Here is a 15,625-nt window from a genome sequence, read left to right as displayed (position 1 = left end):
CTCCCAACTTCGTGCCATCTTTAAAAAGGGGGAAAAAAACCTTTGAGACCAATCTGTGATGCCCAAATATTCTTAGCTGTGTGGACTTCTGTTGGAGCGTGGCTAATCTACTCTCCCTCTTTCAGCAGCTAATGATTGCCACTATCCCCAGAACTAGCAGTAGGATTTTGGGCTCACATCACATCTCCCCACTGGAGTTTGGTCTAGCCAAGATAGCACGGGATTTGCACATGCTTTTACAACTACTGGGCTCATAAGTGCAGCTGACCTGCTGTGTCTAGATGTTTCTTGTAGTCATCCATTGCTTTAAGCTCTTACACTCCTTCTTCCTTCCCTTCCACAAGGATGCCTGAGCCTTTTAAGAGGATTGTGGTATATATGTTCCCTTTAAGACAGTGCATTCTGTACTCTCTCACTCTCTGCACCTTGGCTAGTTGAGGGTCACTATCTACTGTAAACACAAGATTCTCGGATGAAGGTTAAGATGCATGGATCCGTGGGTATAACAGTAAGTTGCTAAGAATCAGTTCAATATCATGGCTACTTAGCAGCATAAAAATAGTGGGTTCTCCCCCAGGGCCTATGACCTGTCTAGCCATAGGTTCTTGGCCTGAGACTGGTGCCAGGCATGGGTTTCATCCTGTGGAATGGAACTTATATCAAATCAGAAAGTGTTTGGCTCCTACCATGATACTTATGCTACTATTACACCAGTTGGGTATGTCTGTCCTGGGCAGTCATTATTATAGCTCAAAAGGTGTGTGTCTGGATATGACTAATGATCAATTTTCTCCTCTAGTAGCTTGAATGCACTTTCCTGCACTGTGGAAGCTAGCCAATTGGATAAAAGCTTTAGTTTTGTCCCAGCTTGATTTTCTACATCCTATGACTGAAGCCTTCCCGGTCCCCAGCAGTAGGGTTTGGCTGTCAATTTCTGAACTATAACCAAGAGCAGTCACAGTAGCTTGTAATGTTTGGGAGTCCGTGGGACCTCGCTGAATAATAATCCCAAAGGGAATAACTTGTACCAAGGGCTGTCTTAATTGTTAGTCTTGGGTATTGGGTAGAGGCTTTTCTGCTTTCTTTTTTCACCAATTTGCTGGAGCTCTTTGTTAAGGATATTGTGATGGTTTGTATATTCTTGGACCAGGGAGTGGCACCGTTTAGAGGTGTGGCCTTGTTGGAATAGGTGTGACCTGGCTGGAGTAGGCGTGTCACTGTGGGTGTAGGCATAAGATCCTCACCCTAGTTGCCTGGAAATCAGTCTTCCACTAGCAGCCTTTGGATGAAGACATAGAACTCTCAGCTTCTCCTGTGCCATGCCTGCCTGGATGCTGCCATGCTCCTGCCTTGATGATAATGGACTGAACCTCTGAGCCTGTAAGCCAGCCCCAATTAAATGTTATTTTTTTATAAGACTTGCCTCGGTCCTAGTGTCTGTTTACAGCAGTAAAACCCTAACTAATATAGATATTAACCCTTTTCCACATTTATTATAAATAAATTTTGGGATTACAAGTCATTGTCTTTTAAATTTGATTTTAAATGTAGTACCATCCCTTTATTTTGTAGGGTCCATTCTGTGGGGAAAACATTTAATACAAGATAAAAGGAGAGCCTCTTGCTCAGAATTGTAACTTTAGCTGATAGTAGAGTAGAGCAGAGACAGGGCTCGGTTCCCCAGTGAGGGCTCCCCCTCAGCACTGCTCCAGGGAGCCAGTCTTCTCACTCTGCCCCTATCCTATACTCCATCTGTGCATGTTTACAATAAAGAGGAAAGTCATCTTGAAAATGCAGGGCAACAAGGGATAATAAAATATCGCAACATAAAAACGCAACACACGCCTTGAGTACATAGCAATTCTTTTTTACAATGCCCCTTTATAGTAATTCAAGCAACCAAGTAGCGCGCTGGGAGATTGCTGGCCCGCTGGAACACTAAGGGGTATCAGAGTTAGAGCAGATGGCTGTGGGGCATTCCTGACTGGGAATTCTGCCAGCGAGCATTCAGTCAAGAGGTGCAGAGTTACTCTGAGCAAGGCAGCCAGGAGACTAATATGCTCTGATGGCGTGATGCCTTTTTGCAAGCTGCAGGGCTGTTTATTCAAACAGTGTAGGAAACAGGCCTTTTGGAAGCTCCGTCTAACATCTGAAATAGCCCATTGCTTTGGAGTTCTCTTCCCTGTAAGAAAATGTATTAGAATAAACATTCTTTAAAATGTCATTTCATCTACTAAAAGTCTGTAATTTTGAAAAAAAAATATCATCCAAAATTTATCCTCTATATTGAGACATTAAGCCCATGAACTTCTATAGGCACAATTTGCAACACTGTTTATAATACATGCTTGTAGCTGGAAACCCAGAGGAATGGGATATGGTGACCAAGAACTTGTGTATTTGATAGAACAATAAATAAATAAATAGGAAAAAGAAAAGGTCTACCTGGTTTCTGTGTGGTCTCAAGGAAACCAGTCAAAGCATTAACATTTGATCATTTTCAATTAGGGGTGTGGGACGTGAATAGAGGAGATAATTTAAAACTACAGACCTAATCCAGGATTCTGATATAACCTTTTATAAGGGATTTGGTCCCATTTACCATCTCCATCCAATGTGATGATTAGGTAGCCAATTTCTGTTAGGAAAGCTCTGTGATATCAGAGGTAAAATGGGCATAGAAAAGAGGTTGACTGACTTAAAAATCCAAAGAAATTTCTTCAAATTAGCTATTAGTCTGGGAAACACACACACACACACACACACACACACACACACACACACAATGTAACTTCATGGAGAAGGAAATAAATACCTGGCTTTCCTATAAGCTCAGGAGTTAAAATGAAGATACTCAGGGTAGTCTGCCTCTGTCCTTCCTTGGCCATTTGCCATAGTTTATTAGGGGTAAACGTCGGCAGAATGCCCGTTTAGAGTTTAATTTGTCATCCTTTACTAGAACTCTGTGTATATCCATCAGCTAGAGTCTGCTTTGGCAGTGAGCTCCTGAAGTGAGTGTGCTCTCAACATCAGCAACACTTTTAGAGTTTCACTGGATAGGATCCCCACCTCCTGAGACAGATTTTCATCCAGGTGATCTTCGGCTCCAATTTGAATGGGAATCACTGCATAGGGTTGAAAGCCTAAGGAAGCCATTTGATAGGGGAAATTTTATGATTACCTATTTCTTTTTTTTTATTAGGTATTTTCTTTATTTACATTTTAAATGCTGTCCCCTTTCCTAGTTTCCCCTCTGAAAATCCCCTATCCCCTCTCCCTTCCCCCTCCCCTCCTGCTCCCCAACCCACCCATTCCCATTCCTGGCCCTGGCATTCTCCTATACTGGGGCATAGAACCTTCACCGGACCAAGGGCCTCTCCTCCCATTGATGATCTACTAGGCCATCCTCTGCTACATATGGAGCTAGAGCAATGGATCCCACCATGTGTTTTCTTTGGTTTGTGGTTTAGTCCCAGGGAGCTCTGAGGGGTACTGGTTAGTTCATACTTCTTAAAACAAACAAACAAAAAATTTCCAGTAAATTTTACATAACTAAAAAGGGTTTAATTCTTAATATACACAGCCATCAAGAGAGCTCATATAATCTTAGGAAGAGACATTTACATACTTAAATTGGGGTCATTAGTTTTCTAGAAAGGCAGATAGCTTTGGTCAGAGATTTGATTTCTCTCATGGTCAAGTCTCTTTTGGGAAAGTTTACATTTCTGCCTAAATATGAATTGTTTCCCCACCCATCCAAAGCCGTTGAGAGGGGCCAGTAGAAATAAGTGCTGCTGACTCATTGTGAAAAGTGATGTCATATACGTTAGAGGAGACCTGCCCTTGATGGGGACATGGCTCAAGGCCATCACTTTGTGAGAGCTAGGAAGCCAAATCCACGTAGCTGGGCATATGCAATCTACCTGACTGGGTCTCTCCAGAGACTGTCTATCTTGGAAATAGACCTCTTTTTGGAACAGAGGCAGCCACTGAACATTTTGCTGATTCCAATCTGGGGCTTCTCTATGAAAAGATTTTATGGTATTAAAAATATTTACTGAGGGCTAAAGAGATGTCTCTGTGGTTAAGGACACTGGCAGCTCTTGCAGAGGGATCTGGGTTTGGGTCCCAGGACCCGAATTGTGGCTCATAATTGTCTATAAAGTCAGCTCCAGAATCTCCAATGGCCTCGTCTGGCTTTTATTGGCACTATAAACACATGGTACACATATATAAATGTAGGAAAACATTTCTATGCATAAAATAAAAACCAAATCTTTGAAAAAAATTTTAACAATACATAGCAGAAATTATGGCCATTTCCAAATAAACTAGATAGTAGAGATTACTCTAGCTTACTCGACCCTATAAATGTTCAAGTTATTTAGAAGAAATTTGATGGATTTTCAGACTTGGAGATTTAGTTTTTCGTGTGACCCAGATGTCACAGGCTAATTGATCCCCAGGTTTGCACAGGGACTGCACGGAGCTCTCCAGCAAAACTCCCATTAGCTGGATCATGCTTTGGTTCCTGGCTCTTGTGTTCCTCTAGGCATGGTGCCTGCCTTCATAGCCAGCTCACATGGTTCCAGCATGTGGTACAATCCAGTGCACTATACAACCTGCAGCTCTGGCCCTGCTGGTCATAACACCTACTTCCCATACCATGAGTCCTTCTGACTGAGCTGTGGCAGCACTCAGGCTCCCTGCTCCTTCCCAACCCGACTGATACCCCATCCCCTCCTGGATACTGCCAGGTCTAGCTGTCCAGCTCTGTTGTTGGGCATCATCGGCACATGCCACCATCATATGTAGTTTCCATGGGTAAGAAATTGTTTTTCTTGTTCAAGGGTCCGGATCCTCTCCCAGCATCTGTTGATAAATGCGCAAGCTATATTAAAAAAAATCAGCACATAAAAGTCTGCCAGAGGATTTAATATAGTCAATGTCTCTATTATTACCCAGGTCACATTATGACAGGATACTAATTTGTTAATGGTCAGAGTGGCATTCAAAAGTAATCAGCTTGAATTAATGAGTTGACATTAGAAACCATATTATTAATTGCATTTGCTGCTTGTCTCACATACTGCTTTATTCTTTGCAATGGGTGCAGAATTGATCCATACTTTAGCAATGTGCCCAGGGTCCTTCACACAGTTTAGTTCTGAGCCTCCATGGAACTGTGTGGCTTCCATGAGGTTGTGGGCTTGGCTCTACCCTTAAGATTGACACAGAAGGTATTTCAGTCATGAGCTCAGGAGACCTGACGCAGCTTTGCTAAAAGAGGAAGTATCTAAATTTGTCTGTTCCTATGGTTTAAAGAAACCATCTAGAATCTCTCAAATAGTATCTAGAATAAATACACTTTTTTTAAAAATATAACTATGAAAGTGCATGCATGCCCTCTTCAGTACGCAGAAAATCAAGCATAGAAAAGACTGTAACTAGCCCAAGTCACTCTTTGTATAAATAAAGAACTGAGAGATAGAGAACAGCAATGCTCATGATGGAGCAAGAGATGGCACAGCAGTGATTAGAAGTGTGCCCACATCCTCTCCAGGTCTTAGAGTCCAGATTTTCTCAATTAAGGCTTCTTTATCTCTGATGAATCTGTTTGTGTCAAGTTGACTTAAAACCAGCCAGTACACAACTAACTTCTACAAGTTATCCTCTGACTTTCACTCTGTTACTGGAGTAGGCTTACAGATGTGCATACACACACACACACACACACACAAATTCAAAATGTAAGATAAATAAATAGATAAATAAAATAAAGTACGAGAAGGACCCTGTCAAGAGGATCACAGTGATCTTGAACGTATGCCCGGGATCGTTGGGAAGGGAATTCTGGGATCCAAGAGCTTAATGGATGGACACATTGATGTCTTTGGCCTAAAGATTCCTTGAAGGATGAGGCCAGAGCAGGAAGACAGCAGATTCATCTAACCTTGTTCTATGAAGGGCAGGGAAAGATTAAGAAGCACTTGGGAGAATAAGCTGGGTGTAGTATCTGGCATCCACCCCCTCCTCATCTCCATTGGGCACCAAAGTTGGTTCTGTCAATCTGACCCTGGTGGGGACTTTATCTTCCCTCATTGCTTCTCACTGGTTCTTCCCAAAGCCACACTATTATTCAGGGAGGCCTGCCACTGTTCACAGGTTGGGGAGAGGCTGGCATTGTCTTACTAGAATCCTTCAAAATCCAAAGGCCTTACTGTGCCTTCTTACATAAGCAGCCATTCAGCTCTGTTGGGTCAATCCATCTGCTCTTATATCAGCTTTTCAATTCTGCCTTTTATAACTCCTCCAGCCTCCGTTGTTATCTGCACCACTGCTGCTCTCTATGAGCCTTGGGGGTGTTGGGTAATCTTGACTACAAGTCAGCCCTTCAGTGTGCATCTCTCAGCTGTCCCTTTTAATATCTGAAGTCTTCTGTCCCTGGGGACTTATGACAAGAGATGATGAGTTGAGGATGCAGGCTTTCGAACAGACTCAAGTCTGAGTCCCAGATGGTCTACTATTGTGAACTTCAAACTCATAAGCTTTAGTTTCTCCCTCTATAAGATCAAGACCAGACTCACCTTACCAATTTGTGGTAAAAATGAAATGAACTGTGTATATATTTAGCTCAGCACCCAGCATGTGGTCAATATTTCATAAATGTCCAAATCCTTGCTTCAAGGACATGTGAAGGGCATGTCAAAAACTTACAGAACATCCTTCCAAGTCTGGGAGTTCAGTGTAGCATGTAGGATCCTTTGGTGGCTCTCTTCTGTCCTGTCTCCTGTCTGTTCATATACGCCCCTGCCAAGAGATCCCCATGCATCTCACATGTGGCTCACGCTTTCTGACCTATTCCTGTTATTCCAGCTGCAGAGTGTTTTTGGCTTCTGCATGGCCTTAGTGCTGGTCCTCCTCTCTCCTGGTCTCAGTTATGTCAAAGGCAGCCTCAGGGCTCACTTCTCCCAGAGAACCTATCCTGTCTCTCCTTTGCACTCTCTGCTCTACTTAGAGTAGACTATCTTCCCTACAAAGCTGCAAATGTAGTGTCTATCCTACCCTCTCTGCCTGAACTACCCATAAGGACCTGGTTTACCTTATAGAATATGGCCAGATGTGGTTTCTAGCTAATCCCAGGACATTAGGAGAACTGGCAGCTTCTGTGTGTTATCTTAGAATGCTCATGCTGGTTAACATAACTTGCTTATTGGAAACCTGAGTACCTAAGGCTAAGGTGCAAGCTATCCTACTCATGAAGAAAGCTCATTTAGAAAGAAGGATGCCTTCCATTCAGTCATGTTGTCCACCTCTGGTATCCAGCCTCCAAGATGGTCTCCAATGGGCTCCAGTGCCTGGTGCTTACAACTCTTACTCAGTCTTCTTCTGCATTGTGCCAGGATTGGTCTACTTGGTGAGTGGCAGACAACACAAGGATGAGGGGATACTAGATAGGGGGATACAGGACAAGTGGATACAGGATAAGGGGTTATGGGGTAAGGGGATACAGGATGGGGGACACAGGATAAGGGGGTACAGGATAAGGCAGATACAGGATAAGGAAGATATAAAATAGGGGGAACAATGTCTTTGATATATCTTCTATGTCAGATACTTCACAAGCATTCTTAATAAAACAATCTTAACTAGTAATTGGGAAAATGGAATATTCAAAGAAAATAAAAATTATTTTAAAAGTTTTATAACCCCAAGGCCACCATACCACTATATTATGCCATCACCCTTTAAAAGAGCTAAGATGAAGGTCCAGGTGAGTTCAACAGAAGCCAGTGAGAAAGCGCATTGGAAAGGTTGTGTGGAGGGCTTTGCAGAGGAGGTGTGAGTTGATTAGTCATTTTATGTTTTGTGAAACAAAAATATAAATTTTCCCTTTCCTCCTTCCAACCCCTCCCAATAAACTACCCTTGCTCCAGCAGACTTTCAAATTTATGGCCTCATTGTCTCTCATTGTTTATACATATGTGTGCATATGTATGTTGTATGTATGTATACCTATATATATATATATATATATATATATATATATATATATATATATATACAACCTGCTTGGTCTATATAATGTTGCTAGTATGTGTGTAGGTCTGAATCTTTTAAAACAGAGCAAGGCTGATCACAGGGTGTCTGACTAGATGAGTAGAATCTGTTTCAAAACCTTGGCAGAGCAGTTCAGATCCGTGTGGTTGTCTGAAGGACACACTATTGCAAACATAGGCTCTGAAAGGCTTTCCTTACTGAACCGAGAGAGCTTTTTCTAACAGCCTGCTGAACTCCACAGTGCTACAGTGTTCAAATAAAATGAGAAAGAAACAAAACAGTGCTCGCAGACGAACCGGAGCTGCCAAGTTGGCATTTTTAAAATGAAAAGACTTGGGCTCTGATCCCAGAAGGCGTCTCTGAAGGTGTGTTTAGGGACGGAGACAGACCCCAGTCTTTCATAGTGGTGTGAAATCCTAGCAGAAATCTGCCATGTCTCTTTAGGGATGTCTGCTGCAGGACTGCCTCAAGCATTCTTTCTAGTCACAACTCTCTGCCAGTGGCTCCACCCATTACGGAAATTGGGGCTTTTTTCCATCCCTGTCTTTATTACTTTAATGTTCTGGCTCCTTTCCAACCCTCATCTAAACAGCACTTCTATGCATCTGCTGAGAACAGGAATTGTGATTTTTCCCGTTGTTATCATTTGACAGTCTCACAGTTAATGGAATTTCCCCCAGTGCTTCTATCTGGGTATACCTGTGATCGAAACGTGATGTGTGTATACAGTAAGTAAAAAGACTCTAGGTGCCCTGACTTGTGGATTTTGACAAGAAGAATCTATTCAAATAAGCAGCGCCCAAGCGAAGAACAAAACCACCCCAGCACTCAGGACTGCCTCATCCGTCTTCTGGCCCCAAGAGGAACCATGATAACAGGTTACCATTTTGCCTGATTTGAACATATCTATAATTGGGATCACAGTGCATTTTCCTGTCTTACTTCTCTCTCCCAACATGCCTGGGAGGTTGATCAGGGTGGTGGCCAATGCTGCAGTCTGCGCCTTCCTCAATGTCCAGTGTAACTATAGTTGTGGCTGGACCTCAAGTGTCTGTGCCCTCTGGTAATGGCATTTGGGTTATTCCCAAATGAGGCTAAAGCATATAAGCTGATGGCTTTAAATCCATAAATCTCATATGTTATTGATGAGAAAAAAGGATTATGCTATTAACGGGTATTCCATCACCACTAGCAGAAGTAACATAAGAAATTTGTGGGAGATAGTAATTATACCTCATAGTAATTATGTGACCTGATGCATATGTTAATTAACTGGAGTTAGTCATTCCACAGTGTGTATATAATTCACTATATCGTGTTGTGCTATGAATCCTGAATATACACAATGTAAGCTATCAGGTTGTGCGTGTATGTATGTGTGCATGTGCGGGTGCGTGTGTGTGTGTGTGTGTGTGTGTGTTTGAAGAGAGAGAGAGAGAGAGAGAGAGAGAGAGAGAGAGAGAGAGAGAGAGAGAGAGAGAGGAAGTCCCAAAGACCCAGAAATTAAAATCGCCTTCNATGAATCCTGAATATACACAATGTAAGCTATCAGGTTGTGCGTGTATGTATGTGTGCATGTGCGGGTGCGTGTGTGTGTGTGTGTGTGTGTGTGTGTGTGGAGGAGAGGAGAGAGAGAGAGAGAGAGAGAGAGAGAGAGAGAGAGAGAGAGAAGTCTGAAGTCCCAAAGACCCAGAAATTAAAATCGCCTTCATCAAGTGCAGAAGATGGTGGATCGCCTAACTAATGGCAGTGTCCTCCCTAGTTTGTTTATGACTTACTTAGCATTCCTTAACTTCTCTCATTTTTTTCTATGAAAGTTTTAACTCTTTAGTGTGCCTTTCCCACCTCTTGATGCCAGAACTTTAAAAACTTTCATCTTAAAACCTGTTTATGAGCCTGTGAAGCTCAGCAGATAAAGGTGTTGCTGAGCAAATCTAGCAAGTAGGATTTGTCCCCTATACTATATGTGTACACTGTGGCACACACACACACACACACATACACACACATACACACACACTCACACACACATACATATGCACATGCATATTCACACGTACATGCACACACACACATACACACGCGCACGCACACACACACATACACTCACACACATACACACTCGAGTAATCATATATGAAATAAAAGGTTTATAAACTTCTACTTTAATTTACTGCATTTCTTTTACCTTGATGTGCTTGAATCAAAGTTCCCAAAGGAAATTATCTACAAATCAGAATTGTATCACTGAAGCCAGAAGCTAGAGAGAGGGTTCAGTGGTTAAGAACACTTGCTGTTCTTGCAGAGGGCCTGGCTTCAGTTCCTAGCCCCTCACATGGTGGTTCACAATTGAACATACTTCCAGTTCCAAAGGAAGTATGGCCACTTCCCTCTTCTGACATCCACAGGCACTGTGCATACAATGATAAACATACATACATTCAGGCAAAAAAAATCATAAAAATTTAACTGAAGTTTTAAAAATAGACTAAATCCAGGATGCATTTGAAATTTGGAAAGACATGATTTTCCTTCTCATCAAATATAGATAAGTTGCTTCAGAAAGAAATGCATCCAAACTTCCTTATTTGTCTGTATAAAAATCCAGTAATGAGCAGAATAGATCACAAAGTAAGTGTGCATATAAATGACTACATGCAGATTTAAAATATTTGTGGTTCTTGCTATTAAAAGCATAGCCAACACAAAAATGGGAGCATGAAGCAAATGGAACTAATAAAGGACACATTTAGAATATATTTACACAAATCATTGAGAAAAATTTAAAGCATCTGGGCAAGATGTCCTATGAGCAGCCAACTCTTTGTGACTCAGGGAAATGATAAGCAAGAATGAAAAATAATGTATTCTATTCTTATGAATAAAAGAACTGCAGAAAATAAATAATTGGACCTTGGCAATAACTCTGCAAAGTAGCAAGCAGGGATCTGTGCCTAGCTGTAGACAAGATGGCGTGGGTGATGTCTGGAGCTGGGAACTGAAAGAACAGTGAGCCAGGAAGATTGATTGGGTCCTGAATGTGTACCTAGTGGCTAGATACACCACAGGAGGAGAAAGGACTACAGCAGCACCAACTGCCAAGATAGAAACACAAGTGGGACACACTGAAGACTAGAGGAGAAATTCTCCACAGGTATCGTAAAGAGCCCGGGAAAGAGCCCCCAGCCCTGACCCCTCCTCTGCCACTACCTGGTGAGCAACAACACAGGAGTGTGAGGAACATAGAGCTGGGCTGGGTGCAGTCTTTCTGGGAAGACTACCTAAGAACAAAATGAAACACACGGGGCTGATCTTCCACATTCCTTCAGGGTTCTCACAGAAAGCCTCACATGGAAAGAGCAACCATGCTAACCCTTGAGCAAGACTATAACTGACAGGTAGGGGGTGTGTAATTCAGACTGAATAATTCATGGAAAATTACTCTGGTAAAAAATTCCTGGTAAATCCTGTAGCAGTGAGTTTTTTGGCTGAACAGCCTTGTGCTCTTGGTTGGTCATGCACTCACCTAAGAGCTATCTCTGCTCCATGAATGGAAAGCACACACACACACACACACACACACACACACACACCAGTTAATTTAAAATCCCTGGCTAACTCTGTTGGTAGAGCATGAGACTCTTAACCCTAGAGTTGTGGGTTTGAGCCCAGTGTTGGACATCATCTGCTATAGTAATGCACTGCTTTGTGCTCCCAGCAGTATATACTGAACACCTGCCAAGAAGCTATCTGTTTATTTGCTGATGAAAGACAGACAGACAGACAGACAGACACACACACACACACACACACACACACACACACACTAGCTTATTTTTTTAAATGTCTTGGCTATCTCAAAGGCTGGGCATTCTTAAACATTCCCCTGCTACCCCAGGCTCAAACAGGGAAGTGGCCAGTGGCCAGTTACCCAAAATCTCACATGGCTGTTGGCTTTATCTCCTGCCACTACTGTGTCCAATTCTTCTTCCCCAAGTCACATTCCTCCTGTTCCTCCCTGTATCCTACTCTTGAGACTCTAAGTGTTCAGTCCCAGGTCCAGTCATTGGTCACTGGCATCTTTATTCATAGATCATAAACCAATTGGGGACAAGGACCTTTAGCATCTGCACATACAGATTCAAAGCTAGCACCAATCTTCAACAAAATCCCTATGTGGGAAAGCAGAGACCCACATAGAAATCCATCACAGTAGGAAAGATGTACCAACTCATCAGGTTTGGGTTATTGGCTTTCCCCACTGCCTGATCCACAGGCCAGTTGAGGAAGAAGGCAAAATTGCATTCATCCCAAACAGGGAGAAAACTGAGTTCACAGTGTCTTCTGTTTCATCTTATTTGCTATTTTTAATCTATATACACTTTTGTATTCAAATTATGCAATTTGTTTTAACTTGTGTCTTGCCTGACTAGTCTTTCATGTGTGTCCTTTTTTTCACTGTATCTACTATGTTTCTTTATTATCTCTTGTAGCCATGACACATACACTTCAAGCTTTATTTTTTCATTTCCCATTTTCACACTCGCTCTTCATTTTACCCTTTAGTTGTTAATATAGTACTAACAAAACCACAAAAATCTATATTTTTCCAACCAACAACTAAGTGCCTATGTCTGTGAACCTAATCAGGGGCAGGGCACAGTTTACTCAGATAAATGTCTTCTAGTACAAGCTGAGAACAGCACTGCTGTGGAATCACCACATCTATCAAAGAAGTCTCCTTCCTGCCTAGTAGTGCAGAGGAACACTAATCCAGACGAAAGCTCTCGACATGTAAAATAGAACAAACAAGAGGAGCAGGAAAGTGAGAAAGAAAAACTAGAGGACACCTCCTCCCGACAGATGCATAAGACTACAAAGACACAACAACAAATATGAAAATACAAACCACAGCCACAAGCTTACAGCTTTCAATACCAGACACCAAAGATAATGTTAAGCTTAAATGCCAGAAAATTATTTTAGAGTCTAACTTTTTCAAAGGACAAATGACTCAATGGGTAAAGGCATTTGCTACCAAACCTGACAACCTGAGTTTGATCCCTGAGTTTTACATGGTAGAAGGAGAGACCCAACTTCTGAATGATGTCCCGTGTTCTACTACACACACACACACACACACACACACACACACACACAAATAAATACACATGTATAAACAAACAAGCTGTAATAGAAAACATTTAAAAGGCCGAATGACCACATAGATGACTTAGACAGATGAATGACCTAAGGACATTAACTTGGAACCTAGGCAACAAGGTTAGCAAAGTGAATGGAATGCTCAGTTTGGAGGAAAGACTCTAAAAACATGGAATTAAAATTCATCAAGGAAAGATGGGGTTTGAAAACCAACAGAACATAAAAAAAAATGATAACAAAAGAGTCAACAGTAGTAGGCATCATTAACAAACAAAGCAATCAGAAGCTCAAATGTCAGTATTAAAGACAAATCCAAACAATAATATGTTAAAAATGAATGAGCATGATGAAAACTTCCAAGAACTCTGGGATATAATTGAGAGACCAAACCATGGGATCAAAGAGGAGGTTAGATAAAGTCTCGAGAAACAGAAAATTAATTCATGGAAAGTTGGCAGAAAATTTACCAAACATAGAGAAAGAATGGACAGCCAAACAGAAGAAATATTTAGACTCCAAATAGATATCTTGGGAGGAACCACTCTGTCATGTACTATATTCTAGCTGCCAACACACAAAGCAAGGAAACAGTATTAAAAGTAATGAAGGGGAGACCAATTCTTCTACAGAGACAGATATAACAGGATATCCTCAGAGCACTCATCAGCAACCTAAAAAACCTGGACAGCAAGAAATGATGTAACCTATGCCAGGAAAGGAACTAACTTTCCACTATAATTTCTATGTCCTATAGAGCTATCTTTCAAGATTGCTGGAAAAAAAAAAAGAATATTTCAAGGTAAATACAGACTGGGGCAGTTCATGATAGCCAAGTTAGCACTAGAGAAGTGACCTAAAGGAACTGTGGAAGGTTGAAAATAATCTCATTCACAGGATCATAAGAAATATAAAATTTTGTAAGAAGAATGGATTTACACACTTAAGGCTCACAGAGCACTGAGGAAGGAGGTGTGGAAAGATAGCTAGAGCCAGAGGATCAGGAAACTTGCTGTGAGATTGAGTTTCCTAGTTATATCAGAAGCTACACCCATAAAGTCCCACCAACATGGTTGCCCAAGCATGAGCTGATCAAAGATGACACCCATAGACACAGCAACCTGGTAGGGGTAGGGGGTGCACAAGGAAGAGGACAAGGCCTTAATCCTATGCAAAGAGCTACAAGACGACAAAGGAATGCTGATAGCAGGAGAAATAGTCTTCTCCATGCAAGACAACATCAACTGGTCCAATACCAAATGGACAACCCTGAAAACATACATTCAAATAATATTATATGGACTCATGGGCTGAGCACATCACACACACACACACACACACACACACTCACACACACTCACATATCTAAAATAATGGAAAAAGATGCCATGAATTTAAAAGAGACCAAAGAGGAGTGTATGGGAGACTTTGGAGGAAGGAAAGAGAAAAGAGAAAAGATGTAATTATATCATAATCTCAAAACAAAAGACAAAGAGGGAATGGACAGGTAAAGACGAGTTTGGAAAGATTCTCCCTGTCCAATACAGTGAACCTGCTAACCCTTAACACAAAGAGGAAAGGAAGAAAAGCCTCAGTAACCAACTCCCACTACAATCACCCTGAATGCAAATAGCCTTAACTCACCACTTAAGATGCGCAGCAAGATGTTTCAGCAGGTAAAGATTCTTGCTGACAAACCAGAATGCCTGAGTATTATGGATCCTATATGATGAGAGAGCCAATTCTTGCAATGGTCCTCGAGCTCTACATATTTGGTACAGGCACGCATATATCCATACGCACATTCACAAACACATACACACAAAACAAATAGATAAATACATAAACATAACATCTAAAAACTGTGCAAAACTGCTGACTAGATGAAAAAAAAAAAAAAACCATGATCCCGGTTATCTGTTGTCACCAGAAAACACTCATTACTGGCAAAACTACCTTCAAACTGAGGGTTGAAGGATGGAAACCAAGCTTCCAGGCAAATAAAAACCAAGTTCACATCACTATTTGATATATGTAATGTATGAGTATGATATAATGATGTATGAAATAAAGTATATTTCAAATGTGAATTAGAACAGATAAAGAAAGCCACTACCTACTAATAAGTGAAACTATATATCATGAAGATAAAACAATTGCTAACATGTATCCACCAGAGGCTGGAACTTTCAATTTCACTAAACAAACATGAATGGACATAAGAACAAGATAGGTCCTCCTGTGATGAGATTGGGAGATTCTTAGATCCCATCTTATCTTTAGAAGTCTTATGTTGCGGCCTGCCCGCAGTCCACAACACGAACGGNTNAACNGAGAATGGCAGTTCGCTGAAAAGAGAGGAATCTAGACGGGGCGGAAGAAACAATGGAGCTAAGACAACATC

This window comes from Mus caroli, chromosome 13 (assembly GCF_900094665.2).
Source record: "Mus caroli chromosome 13, CAROLI_EIJ_v1.1, whole genome shotgun sequence".
In the NCBI taxonomy this organism is placed as follows: Eukaryota; Metazoa; Chordata; class Mammalia; order Rodentia; family Muridae; genus Mus; species Mus caroli.
This window is presented reverse-complemented; position numbering follows the sequence as displayed.